The following is a 14,608-nucleotide window of genomic DNA, read 5'->3' as shown; positions in this document are numbered from 1 at the left end:
ATTAGATTCTTTTGTCTTTGTTCTTCCTTTCCACTTCTATTAGCAGAGTTCTCAATAGCATTTGTCAGGTGTATGGCTTTTTCTGGTCTTTTGCTTCCCTTCCCATGTTGTTCTAGTTTAAAGCTCTCCTTACAAGTGTAGCAAGGCGACTTCCAAATACATGCTTTCCAGTCTTCGTAAGGTGCACCCCATCTCTAGCAAGTAGTCCATCGTATAAGTAGTTCACTCCGTGATCCAGAAATCCAAATCGTTGCTGACGGCACCATCAACGTAGCCAGTTGTTCACCTGCAGAATCTTATTCCACCTCCTTGTTCCATGGCCATCCACTGGGAGGATGGAAGAGAAGACCACCTGCGCTCCCAGTTCTTTCACTTTCTTGCCTAAGTCTTCAAAGTCTCTGCAGATGGTTTCCAGGTCGTTTCTTGCGGTGTCATTTGTCCCCACATGTAGTAGCAGGAATGGGTAGTCATCTGTAGGTCTGAAGAGTCCTGATATCCTGTCAGACACATCTTTAATTTTTGCACCTGGAAGACAGCACATTTCTCTTGAAGTTATATCCGGTCTGCAGATAGCGGCCTCTGTTCCTCTCAACAGGGAATCCCCCATGACCACCACTCTCCGTTTCTTCTTCACATCATTTTTCTTTCTCCATCCAGGAGGACTCTGAAGGCGTACAAGGTTGCTGTTTGGTGGCAAAGTCTTATCCTGATGTATTTCTTCATCATTTTCCTGCGTGAGAGCCTGGTACTGGTTTCTGAGCAGTATGGGTGCTGACTGCCTCCTGATCCTCCTGCTTCTCTGGGTCACATGTCTCCATTCCTCTGTTTCTTCAGGTGCACTTCGAATTTCTTCTCTTTCTGTAACATGAAGAGATAATTCTGCTCTGTCCAAGAACTCTTCACCTTCCTTAATGATCTTCAACGTAGCCAACCTCTCTTCGAGATTTTGCAACTTTTCCTCCAACAGGGACACAAGCTTGCATTTGTGGCATGTGAAGTTTGGCTTTTCCACTGGTAAGTCTGTGAACATGTAGCAAGAAATGCAGCTCACCAAATGGCTCCTGGCCTCTTCCATCTTGAGATTTCTTAAAAACGATGAAAGATGAGCCAAAATTCATTTCCTCTTTTCAGCTGCAACGGCCAAAACCCAGTGATCGTTGAGCTCGCGGAGACTCTTCACTTATCCCAGAAGGCACTGGGAATATGCAAATGATCTCCTCAAGACTCTTCCCCTGGTTTTCCGATTTCCTCTTTTCAGCTGCAACGGCCAAAACCCAGTGATCGTTGAGCTCGCGGAGACTCTTCACTTATCCCAGAAGGCACTGGGAATATGCAAATGATCTCCTCAAGACTCTTCCCCTGGTTTTCCGATTTCCTCTTTTCAGCTGCAACGGCCAAAACCCAGTGATCGTTGAGCTCGCGGAGACTCTTCACTTATCCCAGAAGGCACTGGGAATATGCAAATGATCTCCTCAAGACTCTTCCCCTGGTTTTCCGATTTCCTCTTTTCAGCTGCAACGGCCAAAACCCAGTGATCGTTGAGCTCGCGGAGACTCTTCACTTATCCCAGAAGGCACTGGGAATATGCAAATGATCTCCTCAAGACTCTTCCCCTGGTTTTCCGATTTCCTCTTTTCAGCTGCAACGGCCAAAACCCAGTGATCGTTGAGCTCGCGGAGACTCTTCACTTATCCCAGAAGGCACTGGGAATATGCAAATGATCTCCTCAAGACTCTTCCCCTGGTTTTCCGATTTCCTCTTTTCAGCTGCAATGGCCAAAACCCAGTGATCGTTGAGCTCGCGGAGACTCTTCACTTATCCCAGAAGGCACTGGGAATATGCAAATGATCTCCTCAAGACTCTTCCCCTGGTTTTCCGATTTCATCTTTTCAGCTGCAACGGCCAAAACCCAGTGATCGTTGAGCTCGCGGAGACTCTTCACTTATCCCAGAAGGCACTGGGAATATGCAAATGATCTCCTCAAGACTCTTCCCCTGGTTTTCCGATTTCCTCTTTTCAGCTGCAACGGCCAAAACCCAGTGATCGTTGAGCTCGCGGAGACTCTTCACTTATCCCAGAAGGCACTGGGAATATGCAAATGATCTCCTCAAGACTCTTCCCCTGGTTTTCCGATTTCCTCTTTTCAGCTGCAACGGCCAAAACCCAGTGATCGTTGAGCTCGCGGAGACTCTTCACTTATCCCAGAAGGCACTGGGAATATGCAAATGATCTCCTCAAGACTCTTCCCCTGGTTTTCCGATTTCCTCTTTTCAGCTGCAACGGCCAAAACCCAGTGATCGTTGAGCTCGCGGAGACTCTTCACTTATCCCAGAAGGCACTGGGAATATGCAAATGATCTCCTCAAGACTCTTCCCCTGGTTTTCCGATTTCCTCTTTTCAGCTGCAACGGCCAAAACCCAGTGATCGTTGAGCTCGCGGAGACTCTTCACTTATCCCAGAAGGCACTGGGAATATGCAAATGATCTCCTCAAGACTCTTCCCCTGGTTTTCCGATTTCCTCTTTTCAGCTGCAACGGCCAAAACCCAGTGATCGTTGAGCTCGCGGAGACTCTTCACTTATCCCAGAAGGCACTGGGAATATGCAAATGATCTCCTCAAGACTCTTCCCCTGGTTTTCCGATTTCCTCTTTTCAGCTGCAACGGCCAAAAACCCAGTGATCGTTGAGCTCGCGGAGACTCTTCACTTATCCCAGAAGGCACTGGGAATATGCAAATGATCTCCTCAAGACTCTTCCCCTGGTTTTCCGATTTCCTCTTTTCAGCTGCAACGGCCAAAACCCAGTGATCGTTGAGCTCGCGGAGACTCTTCACTTATCCCAGAAGGCACTGGGAATATGCAAATGATCTCCTCAAGACTCTTCCCCTGGTTTTCCGATTTCCTCTTTTCAGCTGCAACGGCCAAAACCCAGTGATCGTTGAGCTCGCGGAGACTCTTCACTTATCCCAGAAGGCACTGGGAATATGCAAATGATCTCCTCAAGACTCTTCCCCTGGTTTTCCGATTTCCTCTTTTCAGCTGCAACGGCCAAAACCCAGTGATCGTTGAGCTCGCGGAGACTCTTCACTTATCCCAGAAGGCACTGGGAATATGCAAATGATCTCCTCAAGACTCTTCCCCTGGTTTTCCGATTTCCTCTTTTCAGCTGCAACGGCCAAAACCCAGTGATCGTTGAGCTCGCGGAGACTCTTCACTTATCCCAGAAGGCACTGGGAATATGCAAATGATCTCCTCAAGACTCTTCCCCTGGTTTTCCGATTTCCTCTTTTCAGCTGCAACGGCCAAAACCCAGTGATCGTCGAGCTCGCGGAGACTCTTCACTTATCCCAGAAGGCACTGGGAATATGCAAATGATCTCCTCAAGACTCTTCCCCTGGTTTTCCGATTTCCTCTTTTCAGCTGCAACGGCCAAAACCCAGACTCTTCCCCTGGTTTTAATGACCAATGAAATCTCCAAACAAGTCAGGGACGTTTTGTGAAGTACAAGTCAGGGTTGGGTTATACAAAAAACATTCCAATCTTTGATTATCCCCTGGAACACCATCAAATCTATCATCACCAAATGGAAAGAACATGGTACCTCAACAAACCTGCCAAGAAAGAGCCACCCACCAAAACTCTCTGAGCAGGGAGGTCATTAATCAGAGTGAACGCATAGAAACTAAAGATTACCCTGAAGGAGCTGCAGAGCTCCCAAGCAAAGACTGGAGTATCTGTCCATATGACCACAATAAGATACACTCCATACATAGAGGTGGCATTTTTGAATGAGTGAGCAGAAAAAAGCCTTTACTTACACAAAAATTGTACTGCTGGTTTTGAATTTACCAATAGATATGTGGGAGACTCCCCAAATGTATGGAGTGCTGTGGTCAGATGTGTCCAAAACAGAACTTTTTTGCCACCAAGGTAAACGCTATGTCTGGCACCAAACCAGCACATTTCATCACCCCAATAGCATCATCCCCGCAATGAAACATGGTGGTGGCAGCATTATGTTGTGGGGATGTTTTTTGTCAGTAGGGACAGGGTAGATGGTTCGAGTCGAGTGAAAGATGGATGGTGCGAAATACAGGAATATTCTTGAGCAAAACCTGTTTCAGTCAATTATTTGAGACTGTGATGGAGGTTCACGTGTCAAAAAAAAGAATGACACAAAGCATATTGATAAAACAACACTCAAGTGGTTTAAGGGGAAATGTGTAAGGCTATGTGCACACGTACAGAATTGTCGTGAAAATTTCCGTGGCAATTCCGCAGATCCCTGCCACGGGAAATTTGCAGGAAATACGCATGCGGAATTCCCGTGAAAAACTAGCATTTTGCAAGTGTATTTAGCTTGCAGAATGCTAGCGTTTTCCAAGCGATCTGTAGCATCGCTTGGAAAACTGATTGACAGATTGGTCACACTCGTCAAACATAGTGTTTGACAAGTGTGACCAACTTTTTACTAGGAGGCTGCTTATGCAACATAAGTAGTAAAAAGCTATAATGTTAAAAATAATAATAATAAAAAAATTGTGTTATTCTCACCTTCCAGCGTCCCTCGCAGCCTTCCCGAGCCTCGCGATGCTCCCGGCAAGTCCCATTCCCAGCGATGCCTTGCAACAATAACCCCAGATGACGTAGCATCTTGCAAGACTGCTACATCATCACAGGTCATTGTCGCAAGGCATCACTGGGAACTGGAGTTGGCTGGAGCATTGCTGAGGCCTGGGAATGCTGTGGGGGACGCCGGAAGGTGAGAATATCACGATTTTTTTACTTTAATTCTTTTTTTTAACAGGGATATGGTACCCAGGGCCTCCTCTCCTCCAGATCGTGGGTACCACCCACACATTTTCCGCTTACTTTGCGCATGGTGGGCATAGCCACATGCGGAAAGTAAGTGGAACAGTGCATTCCTTTTTTGCTGCTGCATCACACTGTTGACTCATATTCAGTCTGTGATCTATTAGTATACCCAAGTCTTTTTCACATGTGCTGTTGCTTAGCCCTATTCCTCCCATTCTGTATATGCTTTTTTCATTTTTATTGCCCAGATGTAGCACTTTGCATTTTTCCCTGTTAAAAACCATTCTGTTAGTTGCTGCCCACTGCTCCAGTTTATTTATATGTTTTTGAATCCTCTCTCTCTATTCTCTAGTATTAGCTATCCCTCCTAGCTTTGTGTAATCAGCAAATTTAATCAGTTTACCCTCAATTCCTTCATCTAAATCGTTGATAAAGATGTTGAACAATACAGGGCCCAGGACAGAGCCCTGTGGTACCCCACTTGAGACATTCTTCCAACTGGATGTGCAGCCATTTACGACCACTCTTTGGGTCCGATCACTAAGCCAGTTATGAATCCACCTAACAGTTGCCTTGTTCATTCCATACTTAGTCATTTTTTCAATAAGGATTGTATGAGATACTTTGTCAAATGCTTTGCTGAAGTCAAGATATACTATATCTACAGCATTTTCTTGATCCACCCAATCAGTGATTCCATCATAGAAGGAAATTAAGTTAGTCTGACATGACTTATTAGTTACAAACCCATGCTGACTGTTTAATCACTTCATTCTTGTCCAGGTACTTACATACATGTTGTTTAATAATTTGTTCAAAGATCTTTCCTGGTATAGAAGTCAGACTCACCGGCCTATAGTTGCCTGGGTCCACCTTCTTCCCCTTTTTGAAGATAGGAACAACATTTGCTCTTCTCCAGTCTTCTGGGACTTCTCCTGTTCTCCAAGAATTTTCAAAGATTATGGAGAGGGGTTCAAAAATTTCTTCTGCTATCTCCTTCAGTACTCTGGGGTGTAATTCATCTGGACCTGGAGACTTTAATTCATTTAGGTTAGCTAAGTGTTTCCTCACTATCTTTCTCCTTTAGAGGAGGGAATAGTTATGCTCATTGAAGCTTACAGTTATTTTGTGTTTTGTTAATTTGTTGTTTGCTTCAAAATAAAAATAAAACTAAAGGTTCACAGTTGTAAGCATGTTCTTTACATGAACTAATGCAAACTCTGAAAAATACAGTGAAATTCCAGGTTGTGAGGTAGCAAAACACAAAAAATGTCAATAAGGTCAATACTTTTGCAAGCAACTGTATAGGGGGCTTTCACGTTACCTGTATCACAAAGGCTCTGGAAAAGCAATGTGGTTCCTCATGCCGCAGAAGAAAACCAGCAAATTCTGCGCTCACAAATCCAAATTCCCCTCTCTCTTCTGAGCCAAACAGTGTGCCTAAATCACATTTAGCATCCACGTGTTTGGCATATCTGCAGTGATGAGAGCCCACTTAATTTATCTGGTCGATGTCTACAGAAGCACATACTGAGCACAAAGTATGGGCACTATACTTTATGGGCACTACAATGTAAGGGCATTACAATGGCAGATTTGCAACATTTACTGCTGCTTGTTTCTGGCAAACAACCATGAAGTCCAATTTTTCACCACACCAGGAGATAAATTGCCAGCAGGATGACATTTCCAAAATGGGGTCACTTGGGGCAGGATTCTGCTCTTCTGGCATTTAGCAGTTCTGTATATGGAGTCCGCAGACTATTCTATGATAATTTGTTCGACAAGAGTCAAAAAGAGTCCCCTCCGTTTCGAGTGGCTAAGAAGTAGTGTACAGCCACATATGGGATATTGACATGTTCAGCTGAAATTCTGTGAGAAATTTTGGTTGCCATTTTTACCCATTTCACCATATAAAAATGTAAAATCTGTGGCTTAAAATGTTTTTATTGAAAAAATGTAATTTTTTTTTCATTGCCCAATGCTATAAAATTCTGTGACACACCTGTGGTGTCAATATGATCACTGCACCACTAGATTAATTTATTGAGAGATGTAGTTTGCAAATGAGGTCACTTATGAGCAGTTCAGCTGTTCTGGCACCTGCAAACCATTCTAGAAAAATCTGCACTACAATATGATGCTCCTTCCCTTCTGAGCTTTGCACTGTGCCTCAAAAGTAGTTTTTGACCACATATGAGGCATTGTCAAGCTCAAGAGTAATTGCATAACAAATTGTATTGTTCATTTTATCCTATTATTCCTTTTGAAAATTGAAAACTTGGGGCCAAAGCAACATTTTAGTGGAAAAAAATGTAATTTTCCGTTGACTTATAGAATTCTGTGAATCGCCTGAGGGTTAAAAATGCTCACTCCTTAACTAGATGAATTACTCAACTTCTGGGGGCTTCTGCTGTTTTGAAATTTTAGTGGCTCTTAAAATGTGATATGGCATCCATGATCTACTCAGGCCAAAATTGTGCTCAAAAATCAATTGGCACTCCTTCACTTCTAAGCCCTGCCATGTGCCCAAACAGTAGTTTCCACCATATATGGTGTATCGGTGTACTCAGGACAAATTGTACAACAAATGGCCCATTTTGTCCTATTACCCTTGTAAAAATGAAAAATTTGAGCCTGATGCAAATTTTTTACTGAAAAAATTATTTTTTTCATTTTCACAGCTCAACGTTAAAAAATGCTATGAAGGTTCTGTGGGTTAAATGTGCTCAGTACACCTCTAGATAAGTTCGTTGAGGGGTGTAGTTTCCAAAATATGGTCATTTGTGGGGGGTTTCCACTCTTTAGACACATCAGGTGATCACGTGATATGGTGTCCCCTATCTATTCCAGCCAATTTTGCGCTCCTATTGGTGCTCCTTCTCTTCCAAGCCCTGCGGTGTGCCAAAACAGTAGTTTTCCTCTACATATGGGGTATCAGTGTACTCAGGAGAAATGGAACAGCAAATTATATAGTTCATTTTCTCCTGTTACCCTTGTAAAAATGCAAAATTTGGGGCTATATAAACATTTTTGTTGGAAAAATAAATTATTTTTTTTTTACTTCCACATTGCTTTAATTTCTGCTAATAAACTTCTTAAATGTGGTTTTGAGCACTTTGAGGGTTGCCGTTTTTAAAATAGTATCACACAAAAATAAAAACTGCGAAATTGCTATTCCATTCTGGAACTGCTTCCTTTATGCACCAGTGCGGTCTACTCTGAAATGTTAATCTCCTTTTAATTTTTCTTGATTCCGGTGCCAGTGACTGTGAATAGCAGGAATGATACTGCTATTCACAGGAACGGGTACTGACAGTTGACGGCTCCCGCTGTGCTACGCTAGGCCTTGCGGCTATGAAAAGCAATGACGTCAGTAACTACACCACTCATCAAGTCGCCAACTGTGTGTGTGTCTTTTTGTTTTTAAATACTGGGTTAGCAATTGGGTGCCTGATAGACCTCTAACCATTATTTAACCCAAGGAGTTGTTAGCTTGTAAACTAGCTTTAAATTACCAGGAAAGTTACAGTATGTAAAAGATGCTGTTAAAAATGCATTGCGTACAGATTGGATATGCCTGTCATACAGATTCTAGGTGTGAAAAATCACATTGTACTCGTATGACACTCGTCCTACTTTTCAGGAGCCACATTGTGGTAACTTTTTATACATCCTATGTTGTACTGAAAGTAGTAGTAGCGCCACTCTTGACCATGGGCTGTGACATCAGTCCCATCCATGCTTTCAGAAGAAAAAGAGAACAGGCCTTTTTTTATCTAACAACTACTACCAGTTTTCTTGGCCATGTCTATGACACAATAGTATGGCCCAGCAATGTTGTGTGTTCGAGTGTTTGCATGCCATGCATAATATTTATTATGACCAAACACGGAAATTGGATAATAATTTTCAGAATAAGCTGGAAAATATTTTAACCTGTACACAAATATATTCTGTTATAGCAAAAGAAAAAATAACTAGGGGACAAGAGAAGCACAATAGGGTGTTAACCAAATTAACGTTGGGATCAAATGGCAGTTTTGCTCACCTGGTAGGGTTGTGTGAGACCCCACTCTGATATGGTAATAAATACGGTTCCTACTGCTGCAGCCCCTGTTATTGGAAAACATGGAAAAATGGAGCAAAACATCCATAAATCTGATGAAAAGTCAATATGAAACTTGCTTTTTTTGATACAAAAACCATTAAAAGATCATCACAAAGTATTATAAACAGAGACAAAGTCATTTAACACAGGTCAGAATGCACCAAAATTTGGAATAAAAAACGTGCTGCACAATGAGCACCACAACACCATGGTTACAGCCGACGTGTTACCTTAAGGAACCCCCATATATGTCAAGAGAAATTATTACTCTATAATGCATCATACAGTGACAATAACATCAATAACACCAATACTTGGGAAAAGTGTATCATGGGGTCCCATCCCTCCTCATCTTCTGAACCCCCAAATGTATATAGCCGATCATAGCAAGAATTATATCCTAACAGAGTGTGTCCATATTTGGCCCAAAGAAGGAGGGAAGAGGGAAGTCCATGATTAGCAAGAGGTTTCAGCCATTACCTGTGCTGATGTCCAGGGGCAAGCGCATAGCCCCTGTTATTGGTAATGGTAATTGATAAATCTGCATTGATTCATCTTCCACTTAAAGCCAGAGAATATACCATTCTCATGCCTCAAGCAGGTTATTGCCTATGGGGATTTCCGTTCACAATCTGAGCAGAGAGTTCATCACTTTCCCTTCTCACGAGTCCTGCCCGGAAAGGGTTTTTCCCTTCTCGCACTCCATTTATTGTTAAACATTTTTGTTTAGTCATTTCATTTTAATTTTACTATTTTTCTTTTCATTGTTTATTCCTTATTTTTTAGTTTTAGATTTTATTTTTTAATTTTCTCTTTTTTCTGCAAGCATTAATCCTTTTACTTTGCAGTTCCAATATTTCTACACAAAAGTTCTTTTAAGTCATTTCCTGTTTTTTAAGCACATTTGCATCCCTCTCTTTTCCTTTTTTTTTCCTTTTTTTTCTTTGTTTCTTTTTTTTCCCCTGAACTTTATTTGTACAGTAGTGACAATGGATTAATCACTCACACCTCATGTAGGCACTTTTTCTTTTTGCGCTTCTTTTTGAAATTTCAGCATATTTCAGATTGTTATTTGCTGCTATCTTAGTGGTTCTCATGAAAAAGAAGTTGTAATACTTTGAAAAGCGTTGAAATGAAACTGCACTGTCAATATCTTTGTTTGATTCTGACTACTTTATTAGTGGCACACCAGCAGTGCAGAATAATCGCCATTTCATTTCCTAAAATGAAATTAAAAAAATGCATATTTAAAAGGGTTTTCACTGCAATAAAATTGCATCAATATTTGTATAGGAGCTGGTCTGTAATACCCAAGAGTGGACACTAAACACTTATCGTAAATTGATGACCCATCCTAAGGATAGCTGAAAGTTTTTCTTATATCCACATTTTTCTTATACAGCTCTGGCAAAAATTAAGAGACCACTTTCAAATGTTCAGTTTGTCTGATTTTTCTCTTTATAGGTATATTTTTGAGTAAAATGTAAATTGTTCTTTTTAGTCTATAAACTTCTGACAAGTCTCCAAATTTCCAAGCAATAAGTTTTGTATTTTTTCCTCTGGCAAAGAAAAGTGGTCAAAATTAAAAACAAAAATCTCTGGCAAAGAAAAGTGGTCAAAATTAAAAACAAAAAACAGTGCTTTCAGACCTCAAATAATGCAAAGAAAACAAGTTCATAATCATTTAGAAACAACAATACTAATGTTTTAACTCAGGAAGAGTTCCGAAATCAATATTTTGTGGAATAACCATGGTTTTTAAAAACAGCTTTCATGCGTCTTGGCATGCCTGCCACCAGTCTTTCACGCTGCTTCTGGCTCAATAATGTAAGCAGTTCTTCTTTTGATGGCTTGTGATTATCCATCATCCTCTTGATTACACTCCAGAGGTTTTCAATGGGGCTCAGGTCTGGAGATTGGGCTGCCCATGAGAGGGTTTTGATGTGGTGATCTCTTAATTTTTTCCAGAGCTGTATATACAGTGCTGAGCAAATTAATTGGGACAAAGCATTTTTTAAAGTAAAATTGTAAGTTGGTTACCAGTCAGTGATTCAAACCAGTTTCAACTGCTTTGAACAGGCATTCACACCTGTTCAAAGCAGTAAAAACTGGTTTGAATCACTGACTGGTAACCAATTTACGATTTTACTTAAAAAAAATGCATTGTCCCAATTAATTTGCACAGCACTGTAAATGAGCTGTTAAGATCTATGGTCCGGACACTGATCTGCATGCAAATCTGCCTCCAGAGATTATCTAAATAAAGGGAGAGCTACCAGTTTGAGACATGTAACTAACTCTCCTTACAAACCCATTTGCTGCAGCTCTCACAGTATTGCTGTATTGCAAGAATATTACAACCCTGTCTGCCTGTGAGATGGAAGCTGAAGCTGAGAGGACCCTGCAGATGTGTCAAGTATAATTATACAAAGCTCAGCAGTAAGATCAGGAGAGCAGAGAGCAAAACATTACAGTGGTAATAACCCCTTTTATCAAAGATAAGCTCTGGAGGCAGATCAGTGTCCATCCCATAGTCTTTAACAGCTCATTTAGATATAAGAAAAACATGAATTTCTCTGGAATAAAACATTGGATCATAGATATCAAGGTATCATTTTATTCAGCTTCCCATGACCTGCATTCCCATATAGATGGCTTAGGAGGGTTAACCCTTCCAACAGGTTAATGTTAAATGCTCCATTTGTCTTCTCTTCATGTAAAAATTAGAAATATGTAAAAAACATTAATATGTTATGTGTGGTTTAGGATATCAGCCATTTATCTGCTCTTCCTTCTTTCTCATAATTTTGTGTCTTGCTGTAAATAACTAGCTTTAACAACAGTCTCCGTCTTCTGCTCGTTCTGCAATAGGATGCAAAATTCAAGAAACCAAACTCTGTCACCTAAGTCCCATTCCCTCTGCTGTTTAGCAGCCCAAATTAAAAGAAATCAAGAAGAAATCAACCCAATATTCTACTACACACTTTGCCTCGATAACATGTAAAAAAAATATGCAGATTGACAAGCATTGTGGGCAACATATTATGCTTAGTTTTATCATCATTTCTAGTTTTTGTGTTCATTTAATTGTGTTGTACAGAGAGATAAAGATCCAAAATATAAAAGCAAATCTACATCTGAATTTCATTACAGGAACCAAGATAAAGTTTTATATTGACTCATTATCTACCTTAAAGGGGTTGTATGACCTAAAGTTACAAGTCTGCAGTCACTCTATGTGACTGCAGTCTTGTGAATCCTCACATCGCATGCACTTCGCGCTGTAAGGATTCTCCAGTAATATGCACATTTTGACTAGACTAATTCCAACGTCGCTCAATACACCCGCCCATCTAGTTGGAATGTGACCAGAAGTATGTACATCGCATACTTGATGTCACATCTTGATGTCACCTCCACTCCGGACAGACAGCGATCAGTGTGCGCGATGTAAGGATTAACAAGTCTGCAGTCACATAGGGTGACAGCAGACTTGTAGCTTTAGACCAGACAACTCAATAGAGATGCTGTGACTGGACCAGAAACATGCAACTTATGCACAAAAACTGCCGCTTTGTTTGAATTAAGGAATAAAGCTAGCCACATCTTAGTAATTTATAGCATATACACAGCAAATGCAAAACATATGTAATAGGTCCATGTCTTTCCGCTCTATGTTCCATTTATCCCATAGATTTCCATGTAGAAAGCTTCATGGCTACCTCTCCAATTATTTTCATAAAGAAAACCAGGCACTTTGATTTGTCAAATTGTACCGATTTTTCAAGGGGCCTGAAGTTGGAATGGCATCTGTCAATTATTTTGGTATGCTATATTATGTTACTATGACAAAAATGCTAACAGAGAGTAACCCTCTAAAGGACAGCATGGTGGCTAGCACTGTGGGCATGCAGCAATGGCATCCTTGGGTTCAAATCTCACCAAGGACAACATCTGCAATGAGTTTGTATGTTCTCTCCGCCTTTGCGTGGGTTTCCTCCTAGTTTTCCGATTTCCTCCCACACTCCAAAGTTAGGGAAAATAGATTGTAAGCCCGAATGGGGACAGGGATGATAATGTCTGTAAAGTGCTGCTGAAATTAATTGTGCTACAGTATATTAGAGAGTAAAATAAATAGTTTGGCAACAAAGAGTGGTCTAATATCCCTCAACCAGAAGGTAAAAAAATGCAACCAAAGGCAATACTACTATCAAAATTCAAAGTAGCAGTTCCGTTTTTGACATGTTATATAGTCTCCTAAAAATGCTATTACATTTTTTTTTCAGACAGACGGATTTAGAGATCACAAAGGATTAATGTCAGACATGAAATCATAGATATTCAGTTTTAAAAAAGTACTATATCAGTGACATATACCTTAGCATGGCCATCAAAGCCTGTCTTCGTAGTAGTTTCTTGATGCCTTAAAAGTTTTTCTGTGCCATAACTTACAATCTCTTGCATGGTCAAAATATACACATTACATATTTCTCAGCAGAGAAAAGCTTGTTAGAACATATTGTTTCCTTAGAAAAAGACTTTCAAGCAGTGGTAACAATGCTAAAGAGAGATGAGTGACTTCTTTAGCTTGTCAATGTGACAGGAGCCTCCCAAAGGCAGCACCTTTTTTCTCCATCTACTTTCATAATTGGAATCAGTAACTGCGTGCGTTTGTCATGCTGAAACTCTTAGGAAAGCTCACTGTCATTATTCTCCTCCGTCTCATATGTGTGGTCTCCAGCAGGGATAGCAAGCTTCTCCCGTGTGGTGCTTGCAAAGTAACTAGATAGAAGTTGCACATTAAACAATGAAGACAGCTTGAAAGTAGGGGATCTTAATTGAGTGTGACATGGATGTCATGGAACAGATGGCAAGATGATTTAAGCCACTAAAGGTTTGAATAAGACTACAGACATTATGAAATGTGGAAGCAAAAACTACTCCCAAGATTATTAAGTTTTCATTGGATTTTTACATTCTGTGTAGCTGATTATAAATGACTATTGCAATCAAGTAACCATTCTTGGTGAAAATTATTTTTTAACAATGCTATTTATTAATATAGTTAATATGTGGATTATAGTACTTTTTATGTGTTGAGTTCTATGCCATATATACAGTTGACCTACAACATCAAAATACATACTCTATCAAGCATCCCATGAACCTAGAGGCATGAAACTGTCCTGAAATGATTGACTATATGCACCCAAACAACATTTTCCATGTATTCAGTTGCCATATACAGTGTCGGACTGGGGTGCCAAAGGCCCACCAGTAACCAACTCCAGGGTCTCATGTTTCAGCTACATATAAATGTGGGCTCACAGCATATTCTTACATTTACATAATAAAACATCAAACTTTATTTCTATATTTTAAAAATAATACCCCATATATACAACAAATGCTCCAGAAACCATTAGAAATGATCACTTTGGGGGGTGCCTACCCCTACACTGGCCTGAATCTCCCTACCTGACAGAGGAGGTTGGCACCCTAGAACCTGCACAGTGGCGCCCCCGCTCCTCGGTAGCTCTCCCTGCTCACCCTAGATAACCCTGTAATGGCGGGGGCGTGTATAGTTGTTAGGTAGGTGAGAAAGAAATGTAAGAGGTGTCTGAAATATTTGCAATTGATGATTTGGAGATCTATAAAATTCACTTGATCTAACAATATCTGAT

The sequence above is a fragment of the Dendrobates tinctorius genome, unplaced genomic scaffold (genome assembly GCF_039654945.1).
Source record: "Dendrobates tinctorius isolate UK_male_01 unplaced genomic scaffold, ASM3965494v1 ptg000004l, whole genome shotgun sequence".
Lineage (NCBI taxonomy): Eukaryota > Metazoa > Chordata > Amphibia > Anura > Dendrobatidae > Dendrobates > Dendrobates tinctorius.
The sequence above is the reverse complement of the archived record's forward strand: the minus strand, read 5'-3'. Positions refer to the sequence as shown.